This window comes from Pygocentrus nattereri, chromosome 8 (genome assembly GCF_015220715.1).
Source record: "Pygocentrus nattereri isolate fPygNat1 chromosome 8, fPygNat1.pri, whole genome shotgun sequence".
Taxonomy (NCBI): Eukaryota; Metazoa; Chordata; class Actinopteri; order Characiformes; family Serrasalmidae; genus Pygocentrus; species Pygocentrus nattereri.
Window position 1 is genome coordinate 9,610,001 of NC_051218.1, and position 10,645 is coordinate 9,620,645.

General features: G+C 38.5%; 2 long non-coding RNA genes across 2 annotated transcripts in view; both read left to right on the forward strand.

Annotated features, from left to right (window-relative positions):
- The window catches only part of LOC119263902, a 13,679-nt gene extending 4,157 nt beyond the window's left edge, over positions 1 to 9,522 (forward strand). Inside the window, exons 2-3 of the long non-coding RNA XR_005130621.1 lie at positions 8,088 to 8,090; positions 9,445 to 9,522. This is a non-coding gene — a long non-coding RNA (uncharacterized LOC119263902). The remainder of the gene's footprint in view (positions 1 to 8,087; positions 8,091 to 9,444) is intronic.
- LOC119263903 lies at positions 4,998 to 6,091 on the forward strand. Its single transcript, XR_005130622.1, has 3 exons — positions 4,998 to 5,070; positions 5,453 to 5,483; positions 5,670 to 6,091. It is a non-coding gene; the product is annotated as an uncharacterized LOC119263903 (long non-coding RNA).
- Positions 9,523 to 10,645: the final 1,123 nt, after the last annotated feature.

Sequence of the window (10,645 nt, forward strand, 5' to 3'; positions counted from 1 at the left end):
GAAAGATAGCTATGCTCATTTCAAGCATTACTTCTAATACGTCTAATAAAACATGCCTAATAAAAGTCTAATAATTAGTCTAAAATTTGAAAAATTAAAAAAATTGAATAGTTTAATAGATTTCATTTGCCAAAACTTTGTGCAAAACAGGATTAGAGACAAACTGTAGAACTTTTTCCAGCTTCTCTTAATTAAAGAAATGTTGAATTGGGAAGGCACATACACAAGGCAAAGGCCCTTCTGTGTCCAAAACAAAAAAAACAAACAAAACCCCAGTACCTTGAGTCATTTTCTTCCTTCCCTTTATAAAGTTTTTGATGTTGCCCTCATACGACATTTGTTGACAGCCGCCTTCTTCAGTTTGCCTTTATCGGCTGGTTCCCATCCCTGCAGTTTACCACAGCTCATTACATACGCTGCAGATGAAAATAAAAGAAAGTATTTACAATCGTTGCCTTTATAAAACACCACCAAGAGCACAGCACATATACCCATAGCACTGCTATATACTGGCTATACTGATCAGAATGTGCCACACACTGCGCACAACAGTAGTAAAAAAATAAACATCAGTCCAATATCATTAACTTGATAACTACCTGTTCTTGGTAGAAGAAGGCAAATGTTGCAGATGTTGGTTGTGCATTTCCTTATGAAATACTGGGCAAAATGAATTGTTCTAGACATTGTTCTGATGAAGACCATACTTTTGATTAAAAAGTTAATTGAAGATGAAGTGCAGGAAATTATAAGCTGGTCAGCCATGATCTTGAAGTGGCAACCAAGGCCTGAAAGATGTGGAAAGTAGCGGGGAGCTACTGTTCAAATTGACAGAAGAATATCCAACATGGCAAAGACTATTAGTCAATAGCCAATGATCACCTCCAGCAGTGCTCAGAAACAATGGTTTTGCCACTAAATATTAGTTCTGTAATTCAAAGTAGAGTATATAAATCTCAAACAGATTTTCAGTCAATACATGTTTGAGTTTTGAGTTTCTGGCACATTTATTTAACAGCCTAATATAACTTTTTCTTTACTTTCCGCAAAGGAGTAACATAAATGCATTTGGTTAATGTTTTGATTTGCAATTAAGGATGTTGTATTTCAAGTGCATTTTCAATTATAGAAAATAATAATTTTGTGTTTTAAAACTCACTGCTTATTTTGAACACTACTGAACATTTAGTGTTTCTTCAGTAAGGAATGTGATCCTATATAAGAAATTCTAATACTTACTTAGTATTCCATCAACTTTGGATTTATTCAATCTCTTCTTCCCCTCTGGGACTTTCCCATGTTTTCCAAATGGAACAGAATTGATGCACTCTTCAGGAGTGAAGAACTCCTCAAACAGAAGATGGAACAGACGAAGGCAGTCCCTTTTTGCCTCCTGGTAAATTGCTGTGAGTCTGGTAGAGGAAAGGAAGAGTCCACTGTCTGGATATAACTCATGTTGGCCAGGCCTAGGCTTTGAGACTGGAAGTCCACTGTCGAGTCCTTTATGCTCCTCAACTCGGTCTAAGAAGTCCCTGACTGCTTGCAGCTGTTCAATATCTAGAAAAAAAAGGATGCATTGGGATTTTTTTTCAATCAGTCTGCTTGCAAGCAACAAAATAAGAAATGTGCAAAACTGAGTAAAAGGCACCCATGAGAATTAAAAAGCTGCTTATTTGGGCAGTATGTATTTATTTACTCAGGAAAACACTAATATTACAATAAAAAAAGTAACAAATACATTAAGTAGTGTCTTCCTGTATGCACATTTAATGTGCTGGTTTAACCCTTTCCAAATTGCTATTCAAAGCAGTCCAGTATCATTTGTGGATATCATTAACCCTAGTTTTGTTACACAATGCCTCATGATGTTAAAATTAAGTGTGCTGGTGTTTTTACAAATCAGTGTCATCAAGAAAATATCAGTACACAACCACCTTTCTTCACATAAGTCAGAAAAAATACTACTTTCCACAAAAATGTGTTACTTTTTACAGTATGCTGTATAACTGTGGTCACGATTTCGTCCGCTTTGTTTGCCTTCCAATACTAAGCATACAATTAAATACAGGGAAGCAAATTCCTCAAAAACAAACAGAGTAAAATACAGCAAAAACACTTACTGATACTAGACAGCATCTCTTTCATCCTCCATCTTTCCTCCATCATTGCCTGCACTTCCTGCCTGCAAGCACTACATGGTTCCCATGGTCTGGCTTCATTTGGTCCAGTCTGTGAGAACTCTTTGAGGATTCCACATTCTGGAGATGGATGACGCTCCAGGATTACGGTATCTGCTGAACTTGGATTAGAATGCTCATCATTCATGTTTAGACCAATATTCTGATTTGCACTTTCAACAAAAGGTGGCAGATGTGGTTGAGTATCATTTACAGAGGGACAGAACGAAACTTCCAGAAACGATTCCTTGCAACTTGGATTACTTGGAATGCCCTGTCTCTGATGCTCATCTAAATTCAAGAATTCAGACTGTTTTTGAATCTGGTCAGAAGTCCCTGGCAGTACCACAGGCTGTGAATCCACAGGCTGTGAATACACAGGCTGGTTGTTCCAAAATGGGATTGGAGACTCTGTGTTCATGCCAGTGTTGGTATGTAAGGGGGCTTGAACTGGGTTTGTGCAGGTGGATACTCGTTGAAACTCTGGCCTGCAGCTTGGAGATGCATCTTTGGGTAGGGATGTTGGGCTGTGGAGGGTTGTGATGAAAGGCTGTAGAATCTCTGAGCAGCTTTATTGTTTTTTTTCATGTCCTTTCTTGCTCCTTTCTTTTCATCCTGGTTTTGCTCGATTTCACCTACATACTCGATGGTGGCATTATAAAATTTATTGTCAGACCACCGTGCGAGAACCTTGTCTCCGGGTGTCAGCTCTTTGAAACTGCCAATAGGAGACTCATCCACTTTCAGTAAATCACAGGACTTGAAAATGTTTGCCGTATATCCATCTTCGAATGTCAAAAATACAAAAAGGCCTGAAAATAGAATAAGATAACTTCAGTACATAAAAAATGCTGATGTCAAATTCCAAAAACTAAAACATCAACTTGTAGGTCATTAAACCAATATGATAAAATATGGTAAATATATGAATTCCAAGTTAGTGGTCAGGTTGGTTTTAATGGGAGTTTTTCAGACCATGTCATACATCTTAAATATTAATCAAAATGTCTTGTTTACAGAATTGTTGGCTATATTTCTGGGTAAATTACAAAGCAATGGAACCAATACATTAAGTAGTGTCTTCTGCATGCAAATGTGCATACAAACAAACCACACTGGACAAAAGCACCAAAAATAACAAAGATTTTGTGGGATTCTGAGGTTCTCATGTCAAATGTACTAAGAACAACTCCAAATCAGAATGCAGATTTTGTTGTTGGGGACAGGTCAGGAGTGCAGGCAGGCAAGTCCAGAGTAATCAAGATTACAACTTACCTGTTGATATCACAGTGTTTTTTTTTTTTTGTTTTACTTCATTACTATCCTTAAAATGGCCCCATTCAAAGAAGAAACATCGTCCTGTTTTTTCTCATTTGGAGTTGTACATAATGGATCAGGTTACTATTACTACTGCTAGGTGCTACTAGTGCCATCCAGGATTTCAGGCTTATTCATTGTCTAATAAAAGCATGTGACTTTATACAAGTGTCTGTGGAATGGCTATATCATCTTCCAATATTTTAATTGTCTAATGTATTGGGTATTTGTTGTAGCCACAGCTACACTGATTTGCACTTGGCCATAAATAATAACCAGTGAGGGACTTTTATTCGCATCAGGAGCATCAACAACTCCACTATTTTTCAAAGTTCATTAAAAGATAACACTTGTGTGCTAGAACTGTGTATTAACCGTGAACTATGTATTAACTGTGAATCTAAAACTAAAATATTACAAAAAAATACACCTTGTTCATGAAATTGTACATCAGTGTTCTGCTCAAAGAACCTTAGTTTTTTTGATGGACAGCGGGTTCTCTTGGGCATTTCCCTTGCACCTTTCCTACCAGGACTTGCCATTCTATGAAAAAGATATTCATAAAATTTTAAGATTGAAAATATTTTATTTTAATTTTATATATATATATATATATATATATATATATATATATATATATATATATATATATATATAAATATATATATATAAATAAACACACACACACACACACACACACAATATTATACAGACCAAGACCAACAACACTTATCGTGTCTGAGCAAACAGGAACCCCAGTGATTTTCCAATCTAAACAACCCAAAAAATGTCAAATAAGTCTTTCTGTAACACATTGATGTAGGAATACTAGTGTATATGTTAATAAAACATTGATGGATACAATTATTTTTACCATTTTTAAACAGTCATTTGACAATCATTCTTTTTATGAAAGTGTGAACTTCACTTGTCTGGGTTATAATGTCTGCAAAGACATGTTTGTAAGAAAACTATAGATTCATGCTTACTAAAATGTAAATGGAGAAGAGCTGTACTTTCAGACAGATATGCTAAAAAGTGATTTAAAAAATGTAATGTTTAATGACCAGATGCAATTGGCATGTATGTGTGAAGCTAAAAACTCTGAACAAAATGTAGAAATGTCCTTGGTTACAGTGCTAACGTTAGCATACCAACATCGGTAGCCAGATATCCAGCTGACCGTCATGAAGCTATACCACTAGACTAACAACAGCTGAAATATGACTTAAAACATGGCCTTGTCTTTCGACAAAAATATCATATTTTAAATCAAGTACTGTTAAATAACATTACTCGCATAATATGCAATGTTTTGGTTTATTTACCGTGTATTTCAACTTCCCGCCCGATTCCTCAGCAGTTCTTCGTTGACTTCACCGCAGGAGGACTTGCACTTGAACGAACCAATCCCAGCCCATCTCCCGTACTGTTAACGACCAATTAGGATCACAGGACGTTTTCAGCTGTTCTCTAATTGGGTGATGTGGGACGACAACAAAATTCGCGTTCACGGATCTCTCCTTCAGAACTTGGACAATGGCGCAGCGTTTTGTGAAGAAGCAGCTGATAAACAGTAAGTTGCTTCATTCTGTTTCATTATTTCCCAGCATACCTTGTTCGCAAAACTGGTGGGTGCGCGTTGCTATGATAGTTGTTACGCGGAAGTGTAGTGCTGCTTCGCTCACTGGGTACATCTCAAATCAACCATTACTGCCTGTTTAGCGCTTTTAATTTTTTTTTTTTGTTTAGAATAATGAATATACGTTCAGCTGTAGACGGTGTAGTGCACTAGTTAACATGGGAAATGTTTTTTGAATGTTAAACACACAGAACGAAAGAATGAAGCGGAACGGGAACTGTTCTATCTTTTCAGATATCGTATTCTGATTTATATTTCTTATTTAGGTTAGCATTTCAAACTGGGTGTTATAAATATAATTTCTCTTATATTACAGAAGGGATCTAACTCAGGAGCCCAAAACACAGGTAGGTAAATAAATAATAATATATATATATATATATATATATATATATATATATATATATATATATATATATATATATATATATATATATATATTTATATATATATATATATATTTATAAATAAATGAGAAAAACTTTTGGTCATATAATCAAACTGTAATTCTTGCAATATGATGTCTCCATCAGCAACAACAAGCCAGAGTTCAGATGACCCCTGTCTTGAACAGAGTGTTTCCTGTTGGAGCCTAGAAAGTGACCCGTCTCATCTAGAGGGACCTTTATTGACAAATGGCCCTGAACTCTTCAATGACAGTGAAGCATTTCCCACAGCACAAGACCACACAAAAGACATTGAGAATTCAGGACTTGAATCTGATATGGAATATTTGTATTCTGTAGATGTAAATGATGAAGAGTGGGCTTGTGATGATAACCTACTGGAATACTGTAGTAAAGAGAGACTTACAGTTGATGGAACCAGAATGAAAAACTTGAACGCTGGGGATTGTCCCCTTTACAGAGATGCTCCAATATCTATTGCAGAGAGTCTTCTCCTCATAATGACCTTTGCTAATAGACACAAAATTACAGGGAAGGCTTTGGGTGACTTACTGAAATTAATCAACCTGCACTGCCCATCTGAACTTCAAACAGAGTGTCTTGGGAATTTACAGAAATTTAAAGAATTCTTTGATGATGCAGGTTCTTCCTTAAGTTTGCTGGTATATGGTAATTATATTGGCAAGTTGAATCTGACCCTTGACCAAATGCAGTGTTTGTCCAGTAAATCCTGCCCTGTATGTGTATCATTAGGTTTTATTAATAGTGCTTGCTGTTTTACCATCCAAATAATTGTTTTTTCAGTGAACTAGTCCTTTTGATCCAGTTTATGATTTATTAAATTAAGGATTTACTAAATTATGGATGCTGCAAAATTGCTAGTTTATTCTAATAAAATGTGAATTCCTGTGAACTGTGAATTTGTCCATACAGAGACTTATTTAATGCTGTTGTTTGGTAAATCTGAGCACAATATGAGATTGAGATGTGTGATTCAATTCAGACATATGTATAATACTTACTGTATAATACTAATTTCTGGAGTCTTTACTGAGATTTCTACTAAAACCTAAGAAGAGACACATGTGAGATTGCTGGAGTCTTTACTGAGATTTCTACTAAAACTCAAGAGGAGACACATGTGAGATTACTGGAGTCTTTACTGAGATTTCTACTAAAACCTAAGAAGAGACACATGTGAGATTACTGGAGTCTTTACTGAGATCTCTACTAAAACTCAAGAGGAGACACATGTGAGATTACTGGAGTCTTTACTGAGATTTCTACTAAAACCTAAGAAGAGACACATGTGAGATTACTGGAGTCTTTACTGAGATCTCTAGTAAAACTCAAGAGGAGACACATGTGAGATTACTGGAGTCTTTACTGAGATTTCTACTAAAACTCAAGAGGAGACACATGTGAGATTACTGGAGTCTTTACTGAGATTTCTACTAAAACCTAAGAAGAGACACATGTGAGATTACTGGAGTCTTTACTGAGATCTCTACTAAAACTCAAGAGGAGACACATGTGAGATTACTGGAGTCTTTACTGAGATTTCTACTAAAACCTAAGAAGAGACACATGTGAGATTACTGGAGTCTTTACTGAGATCTCTACTAAAACTCAAGAGGAGACACATGTGAGATTACAAAGGTCTTTATCTCAGGAGACACATTTGAGCAGCAGGAGACTTGTGGTAAAATCTCATTTGTCTTTCCATATAATCTCATTGTTGTCTAGGAGAAACTACAGAGATATTAAGGAGATCTCCTTTTTGATTTTTCTTTCCTCTGGGTGGTGCCAGGGGAAAGTGTAGCAAGGCAGCATAGGGTGGTTGTCTGTAGAATGAGATTAGAAACAAAGAACAGGAAGAGAGTGAAGACAGAGCCAAAGATTAGATGGTGGAAGCCAAAGGAGGAGGATGGTTGCAGGCAGTTCAGGGAAAAATTGCAACAGGCACTTGGGGGCAGTGAGGAGCTACCTGAGGACTGGGAAACTACAGCTAAGGTGGTGAGAGAAACTGGCAAGAATGTGTTGGCTGTTTTGTGTGGTCAGAGGAAAGAAGACAAGGAAAGCTGGTGGTGGAATGAGGAAGTCCAGGAGAGTATTCAGAAGAAGAAGGCAGCTAAAAAAAAGTGGGATAACCAGAGAGATGAAGGAAGTAGGCAGGAGTACTGTGAGGCTAGTCGCATAGCGAAAAGAATGGTGGCAAAGGCAAAGGCTCAGGCCTGTGATGAGCTGTATGAGAGGCTGGACAGTAAAGAAGGAGTAAAGGACTGGTATCGTTTGGCTAAACAGAGAGATAGAGCTGGAAAGGATGTACAGCAGGTTAGGCTGATAAAGGATAGAGAGGGAAATGTACTAGAGAGTGAACTGAGAGTGTTGAGTAGATGGAAGGAGTACTTTGAAGAACTAATGAATGAGGAAAACGAGAGAGAGAGGAGGACAACGGGGGGAGAGATAGTGGATCAGGAAGTGCAGAGAATTAGTAAGGTGGAAGAGAGGGCAGCATTAAAAAGGATAAAGAATGGAAGGCAGTTGGTCCAGATAACATACCTGTGGAGGTATGAAGATGTTTAGGAGAGAAGGCAGTGGACTTTTTAACCAGGTTGTTTAACAAAATCCTGGAGAGTGAGAGGATGCCTGATGAGTGGAGAAGCAGTGTCCTGGTCCCCATTTTTAAGAACAAGGGTGATGTGCAGAGCTGCAGTAACTACAGAGGTATAAAGTTGATGAGCCACACCATGAAGGTATGGGAAAGAGTTGTTGAAGCAAGGCTAAGGCGAGAGGTTCAGATCAGTGAGCAGCAGTTGGGTTTCATGCCCAGCAAGAGTACCACAGATGCAATTTTTGTGTTGAGAGTGTTGGTAGAGAAGTACAGAGAAGGTCAGAAGGAGCTACATTGTGTCTTTGTGGATCTAGAGAAGCCATATGATAGGGTGCCAAGACAGGAACTGTGGTACTGTATGAGGAAGTCAGGTGTAGCTGAAAAGTATGTTAGGGTGGTGCAGGACATGTATGAGGATAGTAAAACAGTGGTGAGGTGTGCAGTTGGAGTGACAAATGGTTTCAAGGTGAAGGTAGGGTTACATCAGGGATCACTGTTATAAGAATTCATAATTACAAGCATTATTAAAACAAATACAGATAGGTATACGTTCTGTTATTTTTTAGGTTCATTTTGATTTGTTCCTAAAATCTTCCGTTATCTGCACACTGGACTCCACGCGCTCTTGCGACTCACTAAGTACCTAGTTTTGTTTCTTGTGCCTAATTTGAATGTGACGTCATTTTTTCCCTGACACCCTCTGACATCTAAAGACAGTGTCACGGTTAACATGAAGAGGTGTTTTTACAGAGATGTCAGGCTCTCATGCATGCTCTCTCTCACTCTCTCTCACGCACACACACACACACATACACACTCTCTCGCTCTCTCTCTGTCTCTCTCACACACACACACTCTCTCTCTCTCACTTTCTCTCACACACACACACTCTCTCTCTCACTCTCTCTCTCTCACACACACACACTCTCTCTCTCACTCTCTCTCTCTCACACACACGCACACTTTTAACGAATGTAAAATGCAGGCAACTCATTTTCTCTGATCTAGCCAAAAAAAATCAGACAATCATAAGCAAAAGTTTAGGTGATTTAATTTCATTTACTTGATTCTATAAGTGAAAATAAGTGAACACGTCATCTACAGAGAACATACTTCTGTACATTTTAATACACAATTCCTGTTTATTTGCTGAATTGACATTTTAGAAAGAAAATAAATCATACAGTGCAAACAGTGTACGTGTATGTGTGTGTGTGTGAGTGAGTGAGAGAGAGGGTGTGTATGTGTACGTGTGTGTGAGAGAGAGAGTGAGAGAGAGAGTGCAAGTGGCTAGTGCAAAAACTAGGGTACATTTTATGTTTTCCCCCCAATGTGTCAAATAATATGTTAACTTCTTTTCACTCGGAAAATCAACAAAACTGATATGTACGGAGCCCCGAGGGTAACATCCTGTATAAATAAAAATAATGCGTGTGGCCACGACTTCATAGGCCGTGATCACGTTCCGCACCTTACTAAGTTATGGCCACAACTTAATCCTCTCATTCCCACGCCTTATGAAGTCGTGGCCACACATTAGGATACCGTTCCCACGCGTTAATAAGGCATGGCCACGCATTATTTTTATCTATACAGGATGTCATCAGCGGGGCTCCATAGGCGGGATATGGAATTAGTTGTGAATAATGTGTAAAGAGAGACTGTCCTCCCTTCAGTGAGGTGATGTAATGTTAAGACTGCCATCTAGTGGACAAACCCTTTTAGTGCATTTTTACACTGCTTCACACCAAACGACTTTTAAAGCGATTTCACTGGCGCAGGCAAATTTCCTATGTCGTAGTAAAATCATGAGAGTCTTGCCGGAGTCGCGTGGCGCTCGGTCATGGTGGTCTTAAATCAGTCTTTTTCTTGTTTTGACGCTGCGACAAAATCAACCATGTTTGATATTATCGTAAGTTTTAAATCTTGTGTCATGCTAATATTGACGTGCCAGGGGTAAGAGAGAGAGAGAGACAGAGAGAGAGAGAGAGAGAGAGAGTGAGTGAGTGTGTGAGAGACTGTGTATGTGTGTGTGTGTGTGTGTGCGTGAGAGTGAGAGAGAGAGAGAGAGAGAGAGAGAGAGACAGTGTGTGTGTGTGAGAGAGAGAAAGAGAGAGAGAGAGTGTGTATGTGTGTGTGTGTGTGTGAGCGAGAGAGAGAGAGTGTGTGTGTGTGTGTGAGAGAGAGTGTATGTGTGTGTGTGAGAGTCAGTCGACTACAACGTTCCGCAATGCTGCGGAAACAGCACAAGCTGAAGCCTCTCATGCTTGCAGAGGTATCCACTGATTTCACTGGGTGTGGACGGACTGTATGTAAAAGTGATTATTTTTTCCCCGAAATTTCCCTGTACCTCAAGGGTTCACCAAGAAACTCAGCTGTATGCCGAGGTCTACCATACAGGAACACCACCACCAAATCTCCCGTGAACCCACAGGAGCTGAACGTGCTGGGTGCAGGGCCAAAGAAGGAAAAGCCAGACGAGGATGGT